The 24,203-nt window shown below is 45.3% G+C and overlaps 1 long non-coding RNA gene across 1 annotated transcript in view; it reads right to left on the reverse strand.

Annotated features, from left to right (window-relative positions):
* The window catches only part of LOC134935196 (uncharacterized), a 44,914-nt gene extending 31,738 nt beyond the window's left edge, over positions 1-13,176 (reverse strand). The window contains exons 1-2 of the long non-coding RNA XR_010179976.1: positions 12,915-13,176; positions 12,243-12,333 (exon numbers count right to left, since the gene is read on the reverse strand). This is a non-coding gene — a long non-coding RNA (uncharacterized LOC134935196). The remainder of the gene's footprint in view (positions 1-12,242; positions 12,334-12,914) is intronic.
* Between the last annotated feature and the right edge of the window lie 11,027 nt (positions 13,177-24,203).

A 24,203-nucleotide genomic window follows, 5' to 3' on the forward strand; every position in this document is an offset into this window, starting at 1 on the left:
GATTTTTGTAACAATAATTATGTACAAGTAATGCAGACAATCCGCACTTGGGATGGGCGCCCAGCATCCACTACGGACTACGAGAAATAGATTTATCGGTAAGTAAAATCTTATTTTCTCTAACGTCCTAGTGGATGCTGGGGACTCCGTCAGGACCATGGGGATTATACCAAAGCTCCCAAACGGGCGGGAGAGTGCGGATGACTCTGCAGCACCGAATGAGAGAAACTCCAGGTCCTCCTCAGCCAGGGTATCAAATTTGTAGAATTTTACAAACGTGTTCCCCCCTGACCACGTAGCTGCTCGGCAAAGTTGTAAAGCCGAGACCCCTCGGGCAGCCGCCCAAGATGAGCCCACCTTCCTTGTGGAATGGGCATTTACAGATTTTGGCTGTGGCAGGCCTGCCACAGAATGTGCAAGCTGAATTGTACTACAAATCCAACGAGCAATAGTCTGCTTAGAAGCAGGAGCACCCAGCTTTTTGGGTGCATACAATATAAACAGCAAGTCAGACTTTCTGACTCCAGCCGTCCTGGAATTATATATATATATATATATATATATATATTTTTTTTTTTTCAGGGCCCTGACAACGTCTAGCAACTTGGAGTCCTCCAAGTCCCTAGTAGCCGCAGGCACCACAATAGGTTGTTTCAGGTGAAACGCTGACACCACCTTAGGAAGAAACTGGGGACAAGTCCGCAGTTCTGCCCTGTCCGAATGGAAAATTAAATATGGGCTTTTGTAAGACAAAGCCGCCAATTCTGACAATCGCCTGGCCGAGGCCAGGGCCAACAGCATGGTCACTTTCCATGTGAGATATTTCAAATCCACAGATTTGAGCGGTTCAAACCAATATGATTTGAGGAATCCCAACACTACGTTGAGATCCCACGGTGCCACTGGAGGCACAAAAGGGGCTGTATATGCAATACTCCCTTGACAAACGTCTGGACTTCAGGAACCGAAGCCAATTCTTTCTGGAAGAAAATCTACAGGGCCGAAACTTGAACCTTAATGGACCCCAATTTGAGGCTCATAGACACTCCTGTTTGCAGGAAGTGCAGAAATCGACCTAGTTGAAATTTCTTCGTGGGGCCTTCCTGGCCTCACCCACGCAACATATTTTCACCACATGTGGTGATAACGTTGTGCGGTCACCTCCTTCCTGGCTTTGACCAGGGTAGGTATGACCTCTTCCGAAATGCTTTTTCCCTTAGGATCCGGCGTTCAACCGCCATGCCGTCAAACGCAGCCGCGGTAAGTCTTGGAACAGACATGGTACTTGCTGAAGCAAGTCCCTTCTTAGCTCCCGAGGCCATTAGTCCTCTGTGAGCATCTCTTGAAGTTCCGGGTACCAAGTCCCTCTTGGCCAATCCGGAGCCACGAGTATAGTTCTTACTCCTCTACGTCTTATAATTCTCAATACCTTGGTTATGAGAAGCAGAGGAGGGAACACATACACCGACTGTTACACCCACGGTGTTACCAGGATGTCCACAGCTATCGCCTGAAGGTCTCGTGACCTGGCGCAATACCTGTCCCGTTTTTTGTTCGGGCGGGACGCCATCATGTCCACCTTTGGTCTTTCCCAACGGTTCACAATCATGCGGAAAACTTCCCGATGAAGTTCCCACTCTCCCGGGTGGAGGTCGTGCCTGCTGAGGAAGTCTGCTTCCCAGTCGTCCACTCCCGGAATGAACACTGCTGACAGTGCTATCACATGATTTTCCGCCTAGCGAAAAATCCTTGCAGTTTTGCCACTGCCCTCCTGCTTCTTGTGCCGCCCTTTCTGTTTACGTGGGCGACTGCCGTGATGTTATCCCACTGGATCAATACCGGCTGACCTTGAAGCAGAGGTCTTGCTAAGCTTAGAGCATTATAAATTTGCTCTTAGCTCCAGTATATTTATGTGGAGAGAATTCTCCAGACTTGATCACACTCCCTGGAAATTTATTCCCTGTGTGACTGCTCCCCAGCCTCTCAGGCTGGCCTCCGTGGTCACCAGCATCCAATCCTGAATGCCGAATCTGCGGCCCTCTAGAAGATGAGCACTCTGTAATCACCACAGGAGAGACACCCTTGTCCTTGGATATAGGGTTATCCGCTGATGCATCTGAAGATGCGATCCGGACCATTTGTCCAGCAGATCCCACTGAAGAGTTCTTGCGTGAAATCTGCCGAATGGAATCGCTTCGTAATAAGCCACCATTTTTACCAGGACTCTTGTGCAATGATGCACTGACACTTTTCCTGGTTTTAGGAGGATCCCGATTAGTTCGGATAACTCCCTGGCTTTCTCCTCTGGGAGAAACACCTTTTTCTGGACTGTGTCCAGAATCATCCCTAGGACCAGCAGACGTGTCGTCGGAACAACTGCGGTTTTGGAATATTTAGAATCCACCCGTGCTGTCGTAGAACTACTTGAGATAGTGCTACTCCGACCTCCAACTGTTCACTGGACCTTGTTCTTATCAGGAGGTCGTCCATTTTCTTTGAAGACGAATCCTCATTTCGGTCATTACCTTGGTAAGGACCCGGGGTGCCTTGGACAATCCAACGGCATCGTCTGAAACTGATAGTGACAGTTCTGTACCACGAACCTGAGGTACCCTTGGTGAGAAAGGCAAATTTTGGGACATGGAGGTAAGCATCCCTGATGTCCCGGGACACCATATAGTCCCCTTCTTCCCGGTTCGCTATCACTGCTCTGAGTGACTGCATCTGGATTTGAACCTTTGTAAGTGTTCAAATATTTCAGATTTAGAATAGGTCTCACCTAGCCTTCTGGCTTCAGTACCACCATATAGTGTGGAATAATACCCCTTTCCTTGTTGTAGGAGGGGTAATTTTATTATCACCTGCTGGGAATACAGCTTGTGAATTGTTTTCAATACTGCCTCCCTGTCGGAGGGAGACATTGGTACAGCAGACTACAGAAACCTGCGAGGGGGAAACGTCTCGACATTCCAATCTGTACCCCTTGGATACTACTTGTAGGATCCAGGGGTCCTGTACGGTCCCAGCGTCATGCTGAGAACTTGGTAGAAGCGGTGGAGGGCTTCTGTTCCTGGGAATGGGCTGCCTGCTGCAGTCTTCTTCCCTTTCCTCTATCCCTGGGCAGATATGACTCTTATAGGGACGAAAGGACTGAGGCTGAAAAGACGGTGTCTTTTTCTGCAGAGATGTGACTTAGGGTAAAAAACGGTGGATTTTCCAGCAGTTGCCGTGGCCACCAGGTCCCATGGACCGACCCCAAATAATTCCTCCCCTTTATACGGCAATACATCTTTGTGCCGTTTGGAATCTGCATCACCTGACCACTGTCGTGTCCATAAACATCTTCTTGCAGATATGGACATCGCATTTACTCTTGATGCCAGAGTGCAAATATCCCTCTGCGCATCTCGCATATATAGAAATGCATCCTTTAAATGCTCTATAGTCAATAAAATACTGTCCCTGTCAAGGGTATCAATATTTTTAGTCAGGGAATCCGACCAAGCCACCTCAGCTCTGCACATCCAGGCTGAGGCGATCGCTGGTCGCAGTATAACACCAGCATGTGTGTGTATACTTTTTAGGATATTTTCCAGCCTCCTATCAGCTGGCTCCTTAAGTACGGCCCTATCTGTAGATGGTACCGCCACTTGTTCTGATAAGCATGTGAGCGCCTTATCCACCCTAAGGGGTGTTTCCCAACGCGCCTTAACTTCTGGCGGGAAAGGGTATACCGCCAATAATTTTCTATCGGGGGAAACCCACGCATCATCACACACTTCATTTAATTTATCTGATTCAGGAAAAACTACAGGTAGTTTTTTCACATCCCACATAATACCCTTTTTTGTGGTACTTGTAGTATCAGAAATATGTAACACCTCCTACATTGCCCTTAACGTGTGGCCCTAAAGGAAAATACGTTTGTTTCTTCACCGTCGACACTGAAATCAGTGTCCGTGTCTGGGTCTGTGTCGACCGACTGAGGTAAATGGGCGTTTTACAGCCCCTGACGGTGTTTGAGACGCCTGGACAGGTACTAATTTGTTCGCCGGCCGTCTCATGTCGTCAACCGGCTTGCAGCGTGTTGACATTATCACGTAATTCCATAAATAAGCCATCCATTCCGGTGTCGACTCCCTAGAGAGTGACATCACCATTACAGGCAATTTGCTCCGCCTCCTCACCAACATTTTCCTCATACATGTCGACACACACGTACCGACATACAGCACACACATAGGGAATGCTCTGATAGAGGACAGGACCCACTAGCCCTTTGGGGAGACAGAGGGAGAGTTTGCCAGCACACACCAAAACGCCATAATTATACAGGGACAACCTTTATATAAGTGTTCCTCCCTTATAGCATTTTAATATATATTCATATCGCCAAATCAGTGCCCCCCCTCTCTGTTTTAACCCTGTTTCTGTAGTGCAGTGCAGGGGAGAGCATGGGAGCCTTCCCACCAGCATTTCTGTGAGGGAAAATGGCGCTGTGTGCTGAGGAGAATAGGCCCCGCCCCCTTTTCGGCGGGCTTCTTCTCCGGAGTCTGTGATATCTGGCAGGGGTTAAATACATCCATATAGCCTCAAGGGCTATATGTGATGTATTTTTCGCCATACAGGTATTATACATTGCTGCCCAGGGCACCCCCCCCCGTGCCCTGCACCCTCCGTGACCGCTGTGTGACGTGTGCTGACAACAATGGCGCACAGCTGCAGTGCTGTGCGCTACCTGATGAAGACTGAAAGTCTTCTGCCGCCTGGTTCCGGACCTCTTCAATCTTCAGCATCTGCAAGGGGGGTCGGCGGCGCGGCTCCGGGACGAACCCCAGGGCGGGACCTGTGTTCCGACTCCCTCTGGAGCTAATGGTGTCCAGTAGCCTAAGAAGCCAATCCATCCTGCACGCAGGTGAGTTCAATTCTCTCCCCTAAGTCCCTCGATGCAGTGAGCCTGTTGCCAGCAGGACTCACTGAAAATAAAGAACCTAAAAACTTTTTCTAAGCAACTCTTTAAGAGAGCCACCTAGATTGCACCCTGCTCGGACGGGCACAAAAACCTAACTGAGGCTTGGAGGAGGGTCATAGGGGGAGGAGCCAGTACACACCATGTGATCCTAAAAGCTTACTTTTTGTGCCCTGTCTCCTGCGGAGCCGCTATTCCCCATGGTCCTGACGGAGTCCCCAGCATCCACTAGGACGTTAGAGAAATAGGAGAGAGAGAGAGAGAGAGAGAGAGAGAGAAAGCAGGGAGAGGGAGAAAGAGAAGGGAGAGAGAAGGGATAGGAGAGAGAGAGAGGGAGGAGGGAGAGAGAGGGAGGGAGAGAGGGGGAAGGAGAGGGGGGAGAGAGAGAAAGGGAGACAGAAAGAAAAAAAGGAGGAAGAGAGAGAAAGACAAGAGAGAGAGGAGAGAGAGAGAAAGGAGAGAGAGAAAGGAGAGAGAGCGAGAGAGAGCGAGAGAGAGAGAGAGAGAGAGAGAGAATGGATAGAGAGAGAAAGGAGAAATAGGAGAGAGAGAGGGGGAGGGAGAGAGAGAGAAAGAAGAGAGAAAGGAGGGAGGGAGAGAGAAAGGAGGGCGAGAGAGAAAGGAGGGAGAGAGAGAAAGAGAAAGGAGGGGGAGCGAGAGGGAGAGAGAGAAAGGAGAAATAGGAGAGTGAGGGAGAGAGAGGGAGGGAGAGGCGGGAGAGGGAGGGAGGAAGAGGGGGGAGAGAGAGAAAAGAGGGAGAGAGAGGGAGAGAGAAAGGAGAGGAGAGAGAGAGGGTGGGATGTACTAACCTCCGTCGCAGCATTAAGTTATGCTTTCTCTGCGATCTCATCTAAACGCTCCGCTGGCCGCCACTTCCCCTTAGCTCCCCCGTCTGCTTTTTCTCTCCTCATCACCGCCGTGGCTACTGAAGTTCACATATCGCTGCGCTCCCCCTGGCCGTTGGCGCATGCACGATGAGTACATCCCACCCAGAGAGAGAAAGGAGAGAGAGAGAGAGAAAGGAGGGAGAGAGAGAGAGAGAAAGGAGAGAGCGAGAGAGGGAGAAGGGATAGAGAGAGAGGGAGAGAGAAAGGAGAGAGAAGGAGAAATAGGAGAGAGGGGGAGGTGGAGAGGATGGAGAGAGAGAAAGAAGGGGGAGAAGATGGAGTGAGAGAAAGAAGAGAGAGAAAGGAGAGAGAGAGAAAGGAGAGAGAGATAAAGGAGGGATAGAGAGAGAGAGAGAGAAAGGAGAGAAAGAAAGAGAAAGGAGAGAGAGAAAGGAGGGAGAGAGAGAAAAGAGGGAGGGAGAGAGAGAGAGAGAGAGAGAGAAAGGAGGGAGGGAGAAAGGAGGGAGAGGGAAAGGATGGAGGGAGGGAGAGAGAGAGAGAAAGGAGAAATAGGAGAGAGAGAAAGAGATAGGGAGGGGGAGAGGGAGGGAGGGAGAGGGGGGAGACAGAGAAAAAGGAGAGAGAGAGAAAGAGAGAGAGAGAGGGGGGGGAGCGAAAGGAGAAATAGGAGAGGGAGGGAGATAGAGGAAGGGAGAGAAAGGAGAGAGAGAGAGAGGAGAGAGAAGGTATATAAAGAGAAAAGGGAGAGAGGAAGGGAGAGAGAGAGAAAGGAGAGAGAGAGAGAGAGAGAGAGAGAGAGGAGAGAGAAGGTATAGAGAGAGAAAATGGAGAGAGAGAGAGGGAGGGAGAGAGAAGGAAAGAGGGAGGGAGAGAGAAAGGAGAGAGAGAGAGAGAGAGAGAGAGAGACTCTCTCTGACATGGTACCAGCTCCCTGCCCCCAGCTCATTGCATTTGTGTCCCACAAGAAGTCATCTCCCTGTTCCCTTCCACCTGACCCCTCTAACCTTCATATTGTGCAAGCCACAGGTGTGGAGGGCCGTGCAGAGGAGGACCGTCACCATGGAGCCACATGGAGTCGCTGTGATCCGCAGGTCAGGCGGGCGGCCTGGAGGGCTGGGTGGAGGAGGACCATCACCATGGAGCCGCTCGCTGTGATGTGGAGGGCGGGCACGCGCTGTACAGTCAGTGTGTGAACATGACAGCAGCAGTGCCCTCCACTGACCGGCGCTCTACGCGGCTACATAGCCCGCATATGCGCCGGGCCGGCGCTGGGCAGACACACACGGGGAAGGCAGATTCAGTGCTGCCTGTTGTGCAAAGTAATAGTAGCAGTGCTGGACGCACCGCTGCTAATACAGCGCGGGCAGCGCTGAAGATGCTGGTGGCGGCTGCGCTGGCGTGCGGGTCCGGGGCGATGGATGGCGCCTCTCTCCTGTTTTGGGGGGAGCGAACTGGCCCCTTGCCCCCACCCCCCCCATTCCGACACCCCTGGTTACAATGGGCAACTTCTCCACTTGCTCACTTCTCCACACTTTTCACTGCTTCATGAATAGACCCATATGTCACACTACAGTGCCTCCACATCATATTGTGCCACATTGCAGATTCCAAGTTCAAATTATAATGCCCTCCAATTCATTTTATACCACATTACAATAAGTAATTTCAGGGGCATAACTAGACATATTTTAGGTCTCAAGGCAAAAGTTTGTAAGGGCCCCTCTCAACTCTGGGCCCCATAGCAGCTGCACTCCCTGCACCTATGGTAGCTACGCCCTTGAAGAGTCTGTCACACTATAAAAACTGCAATAATAAAATAAAAGTGCAGGCATAATATAAAAATACTACAAATAAATGCAGCCTTTAAAAAGGCAACATAAAACAAACAAAACAAATATTCTATGGGTTTGTGAACTGAGATGTTACTACAGTATAGAATGTGTGTGTAGAATCCCCATATGTACTTATGTGGTGTGCTGATTTTCTATGGTATCTCCCAAATAGAGGAATCGTAAAGCATCACTGATATTTTGTCTTGACATTTTCAGTTAATATGTAATGTTTAGAACAGTAGCGGCTCCGACCTTATGAAGAGAGGAGGGCTGCCCAGGTGCTTTTAATGCCAGGCGGTAGTTGGGTGCATCCACTGCGCATGTCCGAACAATCTAACAAGAGGATTGGGAAACAGTGCATGAGCACAAAAGCCGGATTCTAGGGACTTCACCGTCTGAAGCATCAAAATCCAGGTAGCATTGGCAGACTAAACGCAGAAGTGTCTTCCCATTGGAAGCACTTTCTGCGGGGATGTCAGATTGGATGGTTTAGGTTTACGCACCACCTGGGAAAGGTTATGGTTTGGCACTAAAGGGGGAGGTTAGGGTGTGTGTAACTAGCAGAAACCACTCCCAATATGAAGCCTGCCAGCTGACAGTCCATGGACAAGAAGACTGGAGGCATACTGGGGAGTAGTGATTGATGTTGATTGATGTAGTCCTTAGGTAGAGGGGGTCATTCCGAGTTGATCGCTAGCTGAAAATATTTGCTGTGCAGCGATTATGCAAAAAAAGGCACTTCTGCGCATGCGTATGCGGCGCAATGCGCACGCGCAACGTACTTTCACAATGGACGATCTAGTTTAACACAAGGTCTAGCGAAGCTTTTCAGTCGCACTGCTGACCGCAGAGTGACAGGAAGTGGGCGTTACTGGGTGTCAACTGACCGTTTTCAGGGAGTGTGTGAAAAAACGCAGACGTGCCAGGAAAACGCAGGCGTGGCTGGCCGAACACAGGGCGTGTTTGTGACGTCAATCCAGGAACTGAACATTCTGAAGTGATCACAAGCACTGAGTAGGTCTGAAGCTACTCTAAAACTGCACAATTTTTTTTTGAAGCCGCTCTGCGATCCTTTAGTTCGCACTTTTGCTAAGCTAAAATACACTCCCAGTGGGAGGCGGCATAGCGTTTGCACGGCTGCTAAAAACTGCTAGCGAGCGATCAACTTGGAATGACCCCCAGAATCCACCACTGGTTGAGCATTTGCACCTTAGCCTGCTTGAATGCCTGTGTTTCCCTTAGCCATGTATCTCTTAGAGATATTACAGTGGTGTGCACATTTCTTATAACATTTTTTTTTTTGTTGCTGTAGTTTATTACATTTTATTTACATTTTATTAAGAAATAAAATGATAACACTTTGCAACAATCACTTACTTTTTTTTAATTATAGTTATAAGGAGTTGCTATTTTATTTGCCTTTCTGCAGTTCCTTCCACTTCTACAGGTCTGCATTGCACTGTCTGTTACTAATCAATTAATACATCACCAGCTGCTAAATCTTTGTAAAGCTGGGTACATATTAGACGACCTGTGTGCCCAGCCAACAGCAGATGCAACGATACAATATATAGTGCAGTACACACTGCATGATCTGGTAAACGACTGCACGATATATCGTTCCCTCGCCGCATCCAAATTCATGGGGTAGTCAGCCACATCTACAGATTGACCTGCATGTACGACCGATCTGAAGATGCGACAGACGGCCTGCGGAAGCACACAATAGTGCATACACATTTTTGATGATTTGAAGGGTTTCTCGTTCTGATCATAGACACAATATGAAGTGCGTGCCTCATAACACTATTTGGAAAATGGGGGATGAGGGGTGTGTGCCAACGCTCTTTCTAGCCCAGGGCACCAAAACGTTTAAGAGTACACTGACTGTACATGAATGAAGAAAGTGGGCAGATACACCTCTTCGTGTCTAGTTACTGCTGGTAAATAATGGTATATTAAGGGATCAAACAGACAAATGAATATTTAGCATTTGCTCAAGTCATGCCTCTACCGTTCAGACAGAAAAGCTGTGGGTGTCCCAGCAAAATGCCAGAAAATCCTACATGCACGATTGTCTTTGGGTCTCAACTGTGCGCTACTCATATGCTAGTCTGAGCGACAGAAGTGTCAGTGATCTCAATGCCAGACTGACTTTCAGCACAGTTTGCTTATATTATGTCCTGTCTGGAAGATGACACAAGCAAATCCTCTGAATATACTTGATTGAATGAGTCCTAAGGAAATACATAGCACATGACCTGTTATACTCTATGACTGGAACTGAATTAATAAATTAACCCTCAGCGGTCTCCCTTACTATGAAAAATGTTTTAAAGCATTTAGGGGCAGATTTAGTAACCTTTTTTTTTTTTTTAACTAAAATAATTTTAGTATCACCTGAATGAATTAAATGGCTTTTGGAGCGGTTTTGATGCAAACTGCTCCAAACCCTTAAACCTCTCCACCCCGTGCCCCCAATCCCCCTCCCAATACCGCTCAGAAATTGTCTTTTTTTTAATGAGTGAATTAGGTGAGGAACCTTATCCAAAATGATTTTAGTTAAAAAAAAAAAAAGAATTTGTCTTTTTTAAATAATTGTTGTCAAACATCGGAACACCATCTGTGGAGATCGGTAACATCGGAGCAGCTGTAACATCGCGACCTTCGTGACATTACTTTTTACCCCAAAGACAGCTGCCAGGTACACAGAGTGGGTGTGGGGGTGGCTTGGGGGAGTTGTTTTACACTTTCCCAGGGGCTGCCATTGTCTACAGCCGCTGGGTGGGGGGTCCTGCCATGCTGACCGATCAGCAATGATCGGCAGCACGGCAACACTGAGGAAAGGGGGCAGGGAGGTAGAGGGACCTCCCGGTCCCTCTGAGAGTAGCAGCAGATGGAAGTTTCCCTTCCCTGCTGCTGCTAACACTGTTTACCTGTGCGACCAGGTCAGATAAAACACTTGCTAGTGTGGTCGCATCTGATGCACCCGGGGGTGGGCTAGTCGTGTTGTTGTGTGTGTGTGTGTGTGGGGGGGGGGGTCCAGTAGCGGCGATGTTGGGGCATGCGCAACACATAATCGGGGTATTTTTATGAAAAATACCCCAATATTGCTGAGAGAGTTTGCTGGCGAACTCTGTTCCTGCATGCGATAATTGAATAAGTAGTGCACTCAACATGAGGAAGGGGGGGGGGGGCAAGGGGGGGGGGTTTCTGGTGGCAGCGTGTGTGAGAGACTTATGGGGGCCGTAAGTGTGTGTGTATGGGGGGACGCAAAAGGAAAGTCTCACCCATGGCTCCACTTGGTCTAGAACTGGTCCCATTTATTGCTGTCAACATCAGTCAGTTACAGTCAAAATCCACTGCAAAAAGACTAAATTTTGGTTTGCGAACATCTCTAATGGTAAGGTGCCTGCGATGGTTTGCGAACATCTACAATGGTGGGATGCCTGCGATGGTTTGCAAACATCTCCGATGGTGGGGTGCAAGCGATGGTTTGCGAACATCTCCGATGTAGGGGTGTCAGCGATGGTTTGCGAACATCTCCGATGGTGGGGTCCAAGTTCAGTACCCCCTGAGCTGTTTGATTCATTAATGGATACTATGTTGATTACAGCTGCAATTGTGCAAGCTGAGAATGTGCAAAATTATGCCAAAAACTCAGCAGCCTTGAAAAATACAAAGATGTCCACCGGAGCCATCGCAAAGGCGCAGTAACTGTGTACACATTCCTAGCGCACAGGCAGATCCTTCAATAATTGTCAGCTCGAGTACAGTAAATAAACAGCCAAGCAGCAACGGAGCCTGAACAGACACCCAAACATGGCCGCAACAGGCTTGCATTCAATGCTCAAAATTGGTGCCTGAATGTCAGTCACTCTCCGTGAAGGTAAGCACTGTGAGCGGCATTGCTATTAGACTTTGGCGTATGCGCAGTGTGAAGCATATGTATGTGCAATTTACCGATAATCGCTGAATTGCAAAAGCTTTGACCTACTTTCATAGGCATCATAATGAAGCAACCTATGTGTTTTAGAAATGAAAAACGCCTATTGCAGGCCTGGCCAGCCTGTGGCTCTCCAGCTGTTGTAAAACTACAAGTCCCATCATGCCTTGCCACAGTTTTGCTATTAGGGAATGCTAAACGTGTGGCAGGGCATGCTGGGATGTGTAGTTTCACAACATCTGGAGAGCCACAGGTTGGCCAGGCCTGGCCTATTGTTTATTTTTTGGGTGAATTTTCAATTGATTTACAATTGATTTTCAACTGATTTACAAACCGACTGTTAGTAAATCTATTTGCGTTAAAGGGTCCTTTAAATCAATGTTTTCTGGTGTTTGCTCTTGATCGATTTTTGCTCGATTTTTACCTTAAGTAAATCTCCAATATGCAAAATCGACCAAAAATCAATGGAAAAACATAAAATTTACCTTTAGTAAATATACAGTATCCCAAAATGTCTGCAGCATAATGTTGAGCATAGAATGCAGACAAGGGAGTAATGTTATTTGCAATTCTAATACCAATGGAGATAAAATTCTTTAAATAACATTACACCTGTGTGTAAACTATGTGGAACAGGTCAGGGATACCTTGATGGACTATTCCTCCTTCAGCAGCAGCTCTTCTCTATTCCTGGCAGAGAGGCAAGGTTTCCCCAGACACAAAGAAAGGCAGTCAGGGCTTTATATGAAAGAATAAATGGTTTACCACATAACTCAGAAAAGGAACTGATTACAGTAGGGAAGGGAAAGATTTGATTCAAGCAACTTAAACACAGACACCATATACACTTTAAGTCATTACACAAATTGCAATATAACTAAATCTGAGATTAATACTATGTTGCTTAGTAATAGAAATAAACCTATGCAGACAATATTTAAGTCCCAGATAACATTGGTGTCACTGCAGGGAGTCTCTATGTGCACGTTGGGGCTCGGTTATGTTGTTACATAGTGATATGCAGCTATGGTCTCCTTTAGCTGTGAACAAAATATTGTAGCTCTGTGTAGTAAAGATGATTGTTTAAAACAAACTGGAGCTGCTTCCCATGTAAATCGCTGCATAGGATATAGGATAATGTCCTTTGCAGTGGAGTAGGTTTCAGTATAAATATGGATTTATCTCACCCAGTCAATAGATGTTGCTGAGGCAGTTTCCCCTCAGATGTAGGCCAGTATATTGGTATAAAGGCTTTATACTCTCCTGTCTCTGACACTTGCTGTGCACTCTCTTGGCTGAGAGTGTCATGGCGTTCTTACTTGTTAATTGCTGCACTTCCACTGCTGTATTTTGCACTTCTGCTTACTCTCTCATGCAATTTTCAGCTTATTTGTCTCCCCTCTCTCAGCTGCTCATCTCTGCGTAATGGCGTCGCCAGCTCTTTCCTCACCATGGCTCCAACTGACTCTTCTCAAACTGCTGCTCAATTTTCTTTTAAAGAAACTTTATTTAAAATGGCACAGGCAACTACACTGTTGTCAAAAATGTCCTTGTTGTTATGGGATATCACACCTGTGTTAGCATTCTGCACTCAACAATATGCTGTTGACACTTTGACTGTTGACAGCTTAACTGTTGACTATTTAATTACCTACCATGCTTTATATATATTAGGAAATTGCACAATAAGGGCCTAATTCAGCATGAATTCCTATTCAGAGAAATCGAGATAGCATTCGCATTGTGCATGCGCAATGAGTAATAGTGACAGAACATGAGTACAGATCATAATCGCAATGTAGCCGCTGTTTGACTGACAGTAAGCCGGTGTTTCTGAGTGGAAATCTGCCATTTTCTGGGTGTGTCAGAAAAAATGCAGGCGTTCCCAGATGTTTTTGGGGAGGGTCTCTGACGTCAGTGCAGACCACTTCCAGGCCGTCTCAGTCGCAGATTAGTGGCAGCCTTAAGGTGAGTACACACTGGCCAATATATCGGTCGTTCTATTGAACGGCCGATATATCGCGGGTCCGTCGGCCAGTGTGTACGGCCGATACATCTGTGAACTCCGTCGTTCAGACATATCGGGTCGGCCCCGCAGCACAGCCGACGGCCAATATATCTACCGATATATTGGCGCATCGCTGTGTGTGTAAGGGCAACCAGCCGGCCCAGTTCATGGCGTCAGTCCCCGACGAATCGGGCAATGTGCATGCACAGCACACTGCCCGATACGTCCATAGATATATCTGCCGATCAATTGATCAGCAGATATATCTATCAGTGTGTACCCACCTTTAGACTTACTCACATTTGCTCAGATGGCAAAAAATCTTCAAAGTTCTGGAAATTGCGTATGCATCTGCGTATGGATAGCGATGCATTCGCAAATTTTTTCTTTCTGTCTTTCTACTAGCAGACAACTGCAATTTCTCAGAATAACGATCCATGGTGAATTCGGCCCTAACTCAAAGAAAAGTAATACTGTAATACTTTTTGCTTATTTTGGAACTAGACATTTTGTTGATTAGTAAGTTTCATTATAAAAAACCTGATTAATCCTCATCATCAATGTTATCACATAGGTAAAGTCTACATGTTAACTGCATTGTCTGGTGAAAACCAGACAACAGGATGCATAATTTTTCATTGCCGAACACTAAACCTCTCATGTGAAGAGGATAGGTGGATTATTCCCACCCTAAATAAAATGCACCTAAATAAAATGTGTACAGTACATGATAGATACAGAATAAAGAAGTTATACTTTCATTCTTTGGAATCTTATGGGCTGATGTGGAGTTGTGCGTAAGTGTACAGTATTTTTTTTTGCTGTGCTAAATGCACTTTTTTGTTTACAGCCCACAACAAAAAAAGAGAAATGCATCAATCAGGATGCTTATAACCTGCAGGTGCTTCATTCCTGGCACAAAATACACACCGATGATAATGACAATTGGCAGCTGCTTCTGATTAACTGAGTGCATTTTGATCAATCTCATTTATACTAGTATGATGATGATTATTATTATTAGTGGGGCTTGTGCAATCTATTATTGTTATTTAATATTTGCATTTGGACCACTGCAGAAAACATATTCCCATTTGATTTTTTTTTTAAAAGAGAAGACAGCGGAAGCTCCTAAATAAAATGTGACTAGTATTTATTAACGCTGACCAGGCGGTCTTACAGTATGTATATGATATATCATTAAAGTACTGTAATGTGTACTAACTTTATATTGCAACTTTAGCATTTACTGTTGAGGAAAGTGCTCTGAGCTTTACTGTGCGTCTTCCGCTCCAGTAAAGCTTTACTGTGCGTCTTCCACTCCATTCTAGTCCATCCAGGACTAGGACGTGCCCCTGAGTGTCACCTGAGGGAGAATGTGCCAACAGACAAAATGTTGCCTGTATATACAAATGGTGTTGTCATCACCACTATATGGTCCATGCATTCCACTGCCACCACTGAGTGTATGTGCAGGGGTGTGCTCAGATACTGCACATCAACTGCATGAACCCGCTCCTGGCTGGATATGTTGTATATATGTTCCTGCATGTATTACTGCTAAATTAAACCTGCCAATAGGTAGTGGCAGACCACCAGCTTGTGAAGAACAATGATACCAAGAAAACAGCTGCAGCAACATGGAATAAAAGGATCTGATTGTGTTTAAAAATGCCATTTATTCATACTGAGGGTTAAAATGTACTGTTTAAATGCTAGTATGGGCTTTGCCAAGTTAATGGACTACATTACATGGAAATTCGCCAAGCAGATACAGTTAAAGAGGGAAAAGTTATGGAAAATCACTAGTGAACCTGGTGATAACCCCAATCCTGATGATGTGGATAGAGCCATGGGAATCATGGGCCTAGCTGTAGAGCAGCACATGTATTACATTATTCACAGGAAGGTGACAGTACATGAAATGTGTGTGGCTTTGCAGACGTCTTATGAAGACAAAGGCTTAATGAGAAGACTCAAACTGAGGGGCATCGTGGGCCTGATTCAGATGTGGTTGGAGTTGCTATCACTGCTGCTTACTTGTATGGTGATGCAGAAGGAAATGTCTATTACAAGCAGACGGCAACTGCTGCAATACTGATCTGACCTACATCCTAGGATACAGGCAAAGGATGGTGCCGCACAAGCTTTCCATCGCAGAGGCCAGGAAATCTCTGTCCTATGACAGAGATCCCTGACCTCTTCCCACCCCCTTCTGTGCATGCTCAAAAGTACCCAAAATTGGTACTTTGAGACAATGGGCGCAGCTCCAAAAACATCTGAATCAGGCCCAATGTATGGCACTAAGTTAGGTGCAAGCAAGAACATGGCTGAATATATAGATAGGATGCTATCTATCTCTCAGCAATTCACATCAGTAGTCATCCAAGTAGACAAGGAGGAGGTTGCAATGGTGAGTATGATTTTTCTAGTGGTTACCTTGGAGTTGTAAGCTTTAAAGTAGCTACTGCAATTTCAAGAGCACATTCCTGTTGAGACCAATGCTGAAAAATCTATTCTGCTATCAAAGGCATAAAATCCAAAAAGACCAAGTACAAGTTGTTCAAGTGTCATAAGCCATAAGGCCATAGAATGTAGATCAGTGAACCAAGTGGCACTTCATCATGCAACCGCTATAAATAGAAGGAGTCATAGATTGCCAGTACATGGACTCACAAGCCATGAGGCACTTCAGCTGTAATGAAAGTCAGTACAAGCTACTAAAGTCATGTGATTTTATAAGTGTCAGATGAATAGGAGATAAAGGGGGTAATTCCAAGTTGATCGCAGCAGGAATTTTGTTAGCAGTTGGGCAAAACCATGTGCACTGCAGGGGAGGCAGATTTAACATGTGCAGAGAGAGTTAGATTTGGGTGTGGTGTGTTCAATCTGCAATCTAATTTGCAGTGTAAAAATAAAGCAGCCAGTATTTACCCTGCACAGAAACAAAATAACCCACCCAAATCTAACTCTTTCTGCACATGTTATATCTGCCTCTCCTGCAGTGCACATGGTTTTGCCCAACTGCTAACAAAATTCTTGCTGCGATCAACTTGGAATTACCCCCAAAGTCCTAAATGCCACAAAACGGATCAAGACTGAAACAGTTGTCACATACAAAGAAGATGTACTATTTGTGCCAAATGTAGGTACCAATCTAATCACCAACAGCGTACTGGAGAAGAAGCGATACAAGGTCCAATTTGCAGAGGGACAGTGTGTGTGTACAATACAAGAGAAATACAAGAGGGGCTGTAACTGCAACAGCAACCAAGTGCCAACAAATATACGTCCTAGATACTGAGGAGTGTTGTGCAATTGCGGCTTCAGATTCAAACCAGTCTTTGGAATTATGGCATAAGAGACTGGGTAACCTAGGTTTGACAATGTACAGAAATTTCTAGATGGTATGGTCCTAGCGATGTCAGTGAACAACCCAGAAAGAACAGAATGTGAAAGTTGCAGATAAGAAAACACGTTGCCCTTTTCCAAAGTCAGTGTTCAGAGCAAAGGCACCACTGAGCCTAATGCACACGAATGTGGTGGACCAATGGAAGTGGAGTCAATGAGTGAAAACTATAAGGATGATGCATGTATACCTTGTGAAGGCCAAGGGTGAAGTAACCAGTAAAATCGCAGAATACAAGTGTTTGGTGGAAACTCAAACAGACCTAAAAATAAAAGTGCTAAGGTCTGAGAGACAAGGGTAGAGAATATGAGAGCAGAGATCTTGGTACCTTCTTAAAGCGTTATGGCATTCAACACCAACAAAAGATTACCTACACACCTGAGCAGAATGGCATGAGTGAACGGGCAAACAGAACAATCATTGAGAGTGCACAGACTATGCTAAGTGGTGAAGGTCTGGATGAAAGATTCTGGCCTAAAGCAGTTCTAGCTGTACATACAGTGGCAGTTAAAACTATTGGACATGCGGTCTGGTAAAAACAAAGGCAAGTACCAATCAATCATCTTCATGTCTTTGGGAGTAAGCATATGCCCATAGCCCTAAAGAAGGCGCAAGTTGGATGACATTTCCATCTTATGGATTATGCTTGGAAATTGTCAAGACAGTAAAGGATACAGATTGTGGGACACTGAAAGTCAAAAGCTTATAAAGTAAAAAGATGTAGTGTTTCATGAAAAAGCTTAAAAAAACCCTCAAAAGAAAGACTTTAAACATTTGGGGGTCTGTTTAAAAAGCAGTAGAAACAGGCTCTTCACAGCTTTGTGTCATTAATCAAAGGGTTAAATCCACAGAAACCAAAGATTTCTCCGGTCTTTAACCAATTTACTGATACTTGAGGACAGTGGAAGTATGCAATTTTTCATGCAGCAAAATGCCCAGTAGGCTGCAACATCTTGAGATGGTATTACCGATATGCAGCAATTGCGAGTAGTAAGCTGTGTGAACAAGCCTCATTAGGCGAAATGCGCATCTCCTGTTGGGAGGTCTAGGACCTTAGGCACAGGACCTGACTCCAGGAACATCGGCAACTGCATGAGTATCATACATTTTTCTAAACCTTAAATGTGTGTTGTCTTTTCATATATGTAGATGATGGCCATGTCAGGGTGTGTCTTGGTAACACACCTGTGAGATATCGGAGCCTACTGTTAACAAACCCCCCTTCCCTCATTTTTATAATACTGTTAGAACTCTTTTGTTACTAGCGGTAATCTTCATTGACAGTACATATATCTGACTCTCACATTTACCACCCAACTCGGAGGGACTCTCACTGCGTGGTACCCATTTGACTCCCCTGAGCTGGTTAAATACCAACAGGGGTATCAGTGCTGGCTGCCGCACAGCAGCAGATCCTTCCCATCTTCTATACTCTCTCACCTCTGGCCCACCCTCCCACACTCTCATCCTCTCGTTCATTGTCCTTCAGGACATACGGGAGGACAGCAGAAGTGGGGGTGGTCCACGTGAGTCTCTGCCTCCCCTATACATATTGATATCAATCTTAAGACACACCACCAGTTATTATTAAAATTTTCCGTACGTGTCACAATGCCTGGACAATTGCATTATTTAATTAACAGTGTATAGGCACACACAGATATTATTTGTGATACCTAGAGATTGTCTCTTACTTTGCCTACACGTACTTATATTGATTAACCATTGTCCTAAGTTTAGATTTTTGCAGACAATTACTAGCATTACTTTGATGTTATGTTAAACAATATAGCCATATGCAATAGTGATCAACAGGACAAATTTATTGCCCAAAAATTGGAAATCACCAGTGACATTGGCTGACATTTGTATATTTTTTTCTATGAATGTATATCTATATGTGTTTTTTATTTTATGTGCTTTCCTAAACACAGCACATTTATCTGTACTGTTATATGTTCACCAATCTTTGGACTTATTAATTCTTGAACACAGCCTTCGGCTATTTGAAATGACTGAATGTGAGTCCTTTTCTCTGCCTAATTATTGTTAAATGTTTGTATTGTCTGTGAACTCAAGCCGTGACACAAAAAACTCTCTTTTAATGCATACCAATAACATGTAATATTTGTAATAAAATTATAAATAAAGAGTGCCCCCCAAAAAGAGTCTTCTTCTTTGTCCCTTATTACCATGTTAACAGCACTGTAAGCTATTGTGGTAAGAGAAGCATGCTTATTAAAAATAAAAATGAAGTCCATTTAAATTCCTCTCTCACCATAACAAATTACATTATATATGCACTGTATACGTTTTTATTAATGTTAAGGACACGTGTTATAATGTAAAACTGTCCAGTGTTCTTAAATGTTAGGTTCTCTGAGCACCAATAGACTGTGCACCATGCACTCTAAAAGCGAACCATTATTATTTAGGCATGTTTCAGATCTTAGGGCCTCATTCAGACCCGTTTGCACGCTGCATTTTCTCGCAGCCATGTGAACGGGTCTGAACTGCGCATGCGTGTGACCCACAATGTGCAGGCGTGTCACTGCCTGGCGATGGGGGTCGCCGGAGAGCGACGGCTTCGACGACGAAAGCGATCGCAGGGGCGATCGCAAGAAGATTGACAGGCAGGAGGCATTCCTGGGCAGCAACTCACCGTTTTCTGGGAGTGTCGTGAAAAACGCAGGCGTGCCCAGCCGTTGCAGAGGAGGGATCCTGACGTCACCGCCGGCCCCGATCATCGCTGCATCTTCGGCATCGCTGAGTAAGTTCTGGGCTGTGCAGAAACTGCACAAACTTTTGTTTGTGCAGCTCACTGCACAGCCCATCGCACCCCTGCAAAGCCCTTACCCCCTCCCCCTGTAGGCGGCGATTACCTGGTCGCATCAGTGCAAAAAATAGCCTGTCTGAATTAGTCCCTTCATGTCAAACAGACTAGATTGTTAGTCTTGGCTCTACTCGTGCAGGATGTCATCTGCTAGCAGTCGGTTTTATTTCACATGGTGACTGGGGGAGGGATATGTACTAAGTATTGGAGAGTGATAAAGTGGAAAGAGATAAAGTATCAGCTAATCAGCTCCCAACTGCTATGTTACAGGCTATATTTGAAAAATTACAGTTAAGAGCTGATTGGTTGGTACTTTATCACTCTCCGAGGCTTAGTACATCTGACCCTGAGTGTGGCTAGTGAGGTTAACCCAGGAGACTCCGGACTGGCTAGCCACCTCTAGGATTCACAGTCAGCTGTATGCTTTGGTGCAGGTGTCCTCTGACTCAATCATCCCATCGGATATTTGGGGAGGGGATGTTACCAACTTGGGCCCCACAGGAATCTGCCACCTGACATCCCCTTCATTACGGAGTCTTACCTGTTGGTCATATTTCCACCATCCATTTGTTCTGTGGTTTTGCTGGTGCACTGCATGTTGATGGTTTCCGAGTCCTGGCACTGCTTCTTCCGGGATCGCTGTCACTGCTTCATCACCGTCACATGAGTCATGACCGCAGAGTACAACAGCAAAGCATGGGTGTAGTGGCAGGGCGTGGCGGGTTAGAAGATGTGTTGTGGATGCTGTAAACATGCAGCCCAATCTGTTTGTGACTGGGTGCAGGGGAAGCAACGGGCCCTGGAGGCAGCCCAGTCCCCATAGCTGCTGCATCGCTGCACCCACGGTAGTTACACCACTGGCTTCTACCTATCGTTTTATAGACTATTTGCTCCCAAACACTGGAAAACTGACAAAAACTGTTATTCATACAAATTGGTTAAATCCGTAATTTAGTGTATGGCCAGCTTTAGGGTCAGTTATGTGGTGAGGGACAGGATTTGCTTCTGTTTGTCCTATATGTTATGATTGGCAGCCACCAGCACTGGTTTTGCCTATTACATTGACCATAAATAATCTGAATTGGTCCTGGACCACCAACCCAGGGCATCTATGCAAGTGCCCTGAGAAACCCCAGGGTGCCATGGCAGCCAGTTTGGGAACCACTGGTATAGAGTGTACTTGATAGATGCTACCTTGAATCTGATTGGTTGCTATTGGCAGCTTCTCCAGTTCTCCACTCTTTAGAAGGCTTGATACACCCCTCCCCCACAATGTGTTTGCTATTAGCTGATGTAAAACATTGTATAAGAAACCTATGGGTATATGCAATTGCGGTCGAATTGCCGCAAATGTCGAAAAACGGGGCATTTTCGACACAAAAAAAAAGATTAGACAATGCAATACAGTACTTTTCGACAAAAAAACTGACTTTTCGGATTCGACTTTTTGAAATTCGACAGTTGACAAATTCAACATGTCTGCAATGGTAAAAATGCGGCTTTTCGACAAAAGTATATTTAATTGAAGAATGTCGATTCGACAACAGTGCTTTTCAACAGTAATTTCGTCAATTTCATTCCGCCTCACTTTGCTGGCGGAATCTAATCAAAAATTTTAAAAACATGTTTTTTTGTGTTTTTTTTATTGCTAATAGCATATCTATTTATATTAGAAGGGATTAGGTACTTGGTTTGTCTATTAGGAGACACAACTATTATTTATATATTTTTTAACATAATATTTTTTTTTAACTGACTAAAATAGAGAGAGCATGGTTTTCAGTGGGAAGGGGTGGGAATGGGTTAAAATCAAGAAAAAAAATGCGTGGGGTCCCCCCTCCTAAGCATAACCAGCCTCGGGCTCTTTTACCGCGGGTAACCTCACAGCTGACCGCAAAGTTCCCACCATTGAAGATAATGGAGAGGCTGTGCGATGCGCTGTCTGACAGCTCAGACGCGCATAGCCAATCAGGAGAGTGCCACGACATGGCGCTCCCTGATTGGCTGAAGGGACCCTCTGTGACAGGAGTCACAGGGGGTCTCAGCATTCGGGGAAAGGGGTCCCATGTGTAAACATGGGACCCCTTTCAGTGCGTGGATCGGGTATGCGGTTTGTTTTTTTGCCAAGTACGTGGATTACAAAAAAAGAACAGGACACAACTGGATTTTCAGGTACCCCGGATTCTACTTGGAGACGTGGACAGAGTCGGCGTGTGAACATAGGTAAGTATGTGTGTGTCGGCATGTATGTAATAAAGTTTTACTTTCACGGTGTGCGTGTCCTGTTTTTATTTGGGTATTTTTTTGCAGAAGAACTACAGGTACCAGCGGGCCCGTTTTACCCCCACATGCTGGTTCTTGTGGTTCTCCAAGTACCAGCTTGCGGGGGAGGCTTGCTGGGACTTGTAGTTCTTCTGCAAAACACAATATTCTTTGATTTGTCACAAGGCTATCAGCCCCCCATCCGCAGCCCATGGATGGGGGGGACAGCCTCGGGCTTCACCCCTGGCCCTTGGGTGGCTGGAGGGGGGGACCCCTTGATTTAAGGGGTCCCCACTCCTCCAGGGTACCCCGGCCAGGGGTGACTAGTTGGGTATTTAATGCCACGACCGCAGGGACCGGTGTAAAAGTGTCCCCCGGTTGTGGCATTATATCTCCAGCTAGTGGAGCCCGGTGCTGGTTCTAAAAATACGGGGGATCCCCTGTCCATTTCCCCCCCGTATTTTTACAACCAGGACCGGCTCAAAGAGCCCGAGGCTGGTTATGCTTAGGAGGGGGGACCCCACGCAATTTTTTTTAGGGTTTTTTAACCATTTTTGTGCCGTCCGAAAAGTTGAATCCAGGACGCACTTATCCGTCAATTGGTCCGTTTTTCGACAGCGGGACTGTCGAATCCGTTTTTTATAGAATATGTCGAATTCCGGCACCCTCCGGCCGGAATTCGACGGTCGAATTGTGTTGAATTTAAAAACGTGCGAAAAAAAGCCGCAATTCGCCCGGAATTGCATATACCCCCTAGAATGATAGGTTGACTGGAATCTAGTTACCTTGTGTGGATGTATATCAGCTGCAGACACATTAGTCATATATTCAGTATATCAGCCTATATTGTGATGCAATATATTTAACCAACACATTGCTGAATATGTTGTCAGGATATAATAGGCAGTACAATGACCTTTCTGCCTTATTCTTACTCAAACAGAATGGCTTCACACTATTCTATGGTAAAGGACCTTAAAACCAAATGTAAGCTGTCTGATCCCAGAATACAATGCCGCCATTGTCAGTGGGGTTTGCATTGTGCTGCTGAGCTTTTCATTGCCGATTTTTAGATGAAGAGACAAGGCAGAAACAATATTGATTCGAAACTCACCCCTTATAAAAGTATATATATAATCCACAAAGGAATTATGTATAAATAACATTATACAGCTGCAGATCCAAAATTACTGCTTTAACCCATTACAAAACACCCTGCTACCAAATGTTCCACTTAATTTACTATTGCAGTTAACCAAGCAGAATTAATTGATGAATAACTGTTCTTTAAAACACAAAATGATTCAGGCAACACAAGCAACCTGCAATGGCATTTACATAGGAAGTTTGGGAACAGAGCATTTTGTCTTGTGTAGACTAGACTGTAGGATTTACAACTATTTCACACTCCATTCAGATTGCATGTCAGATTAAATTCCCTTTAACAGAGCACATGCATTGTGGAGCAACAGCATCTGCAATGCAGCCCTGCATGTGCATTAAAGTCACTGACAGAAGGATGCATACCATGAAAGATAATCATTTCCTCTCAGAAGCACATTACCAGAAAGCTTATGGCTGTAAAATGTTCACTAACTTGTGGGAATCAAGCGTCTTCTATACGTGTGTAAAATGTCATCTGCTAAACTGATGCTGTTATCATTTAAATGACTTGGGTAGTTTTTAAAAGCATCAAACTCACTACTATTAAAATAGACTGCATACGAATAGCTATGGAAGATATATACAGTATATGTACAAATGTGCCTGCATTCATCTTACAGGCTAATCGCAGCAAACATGGGTCATTTGTGTGATTACAGTGCCCACAGATGTGCGCAAGCACTGCACACGCACCATGTTCGCAGGAAAGATGAACACAGGCACACCTGTGTGTATGTGTATTTTATATATATATATATATATATATATATGAAATGGGGGGATAGGGGTACCGGCGACAAGTGTGGCTAAAAACAATGTTTTTATATGCTTTAAGAAAGGCCAAAAAAATGTTGTAAAATTCATAAAAGTAAGTTTTTAATATATACGAGAGTAAAAACAGTTTAAAAAAATATAATATAATAATAATGAAT

The sequence above is a fragment of the Pseudophryne corroboree genome, chromosome 6 (genome assembly GCF_028390025.1).
Source record: "Pseudophryne corroboree isolate aPseCor3 chromosome 6, aPseCor3.hap2, whole genome shotgun sequence".
NCBI classification, from domain to species: domain Eukaryota; kingdom Metazoa; phylum Chordata; class Amphibia; order Anura; family Myobatrachidae; genus Pseudophryne; species Pseudophryne corroboree.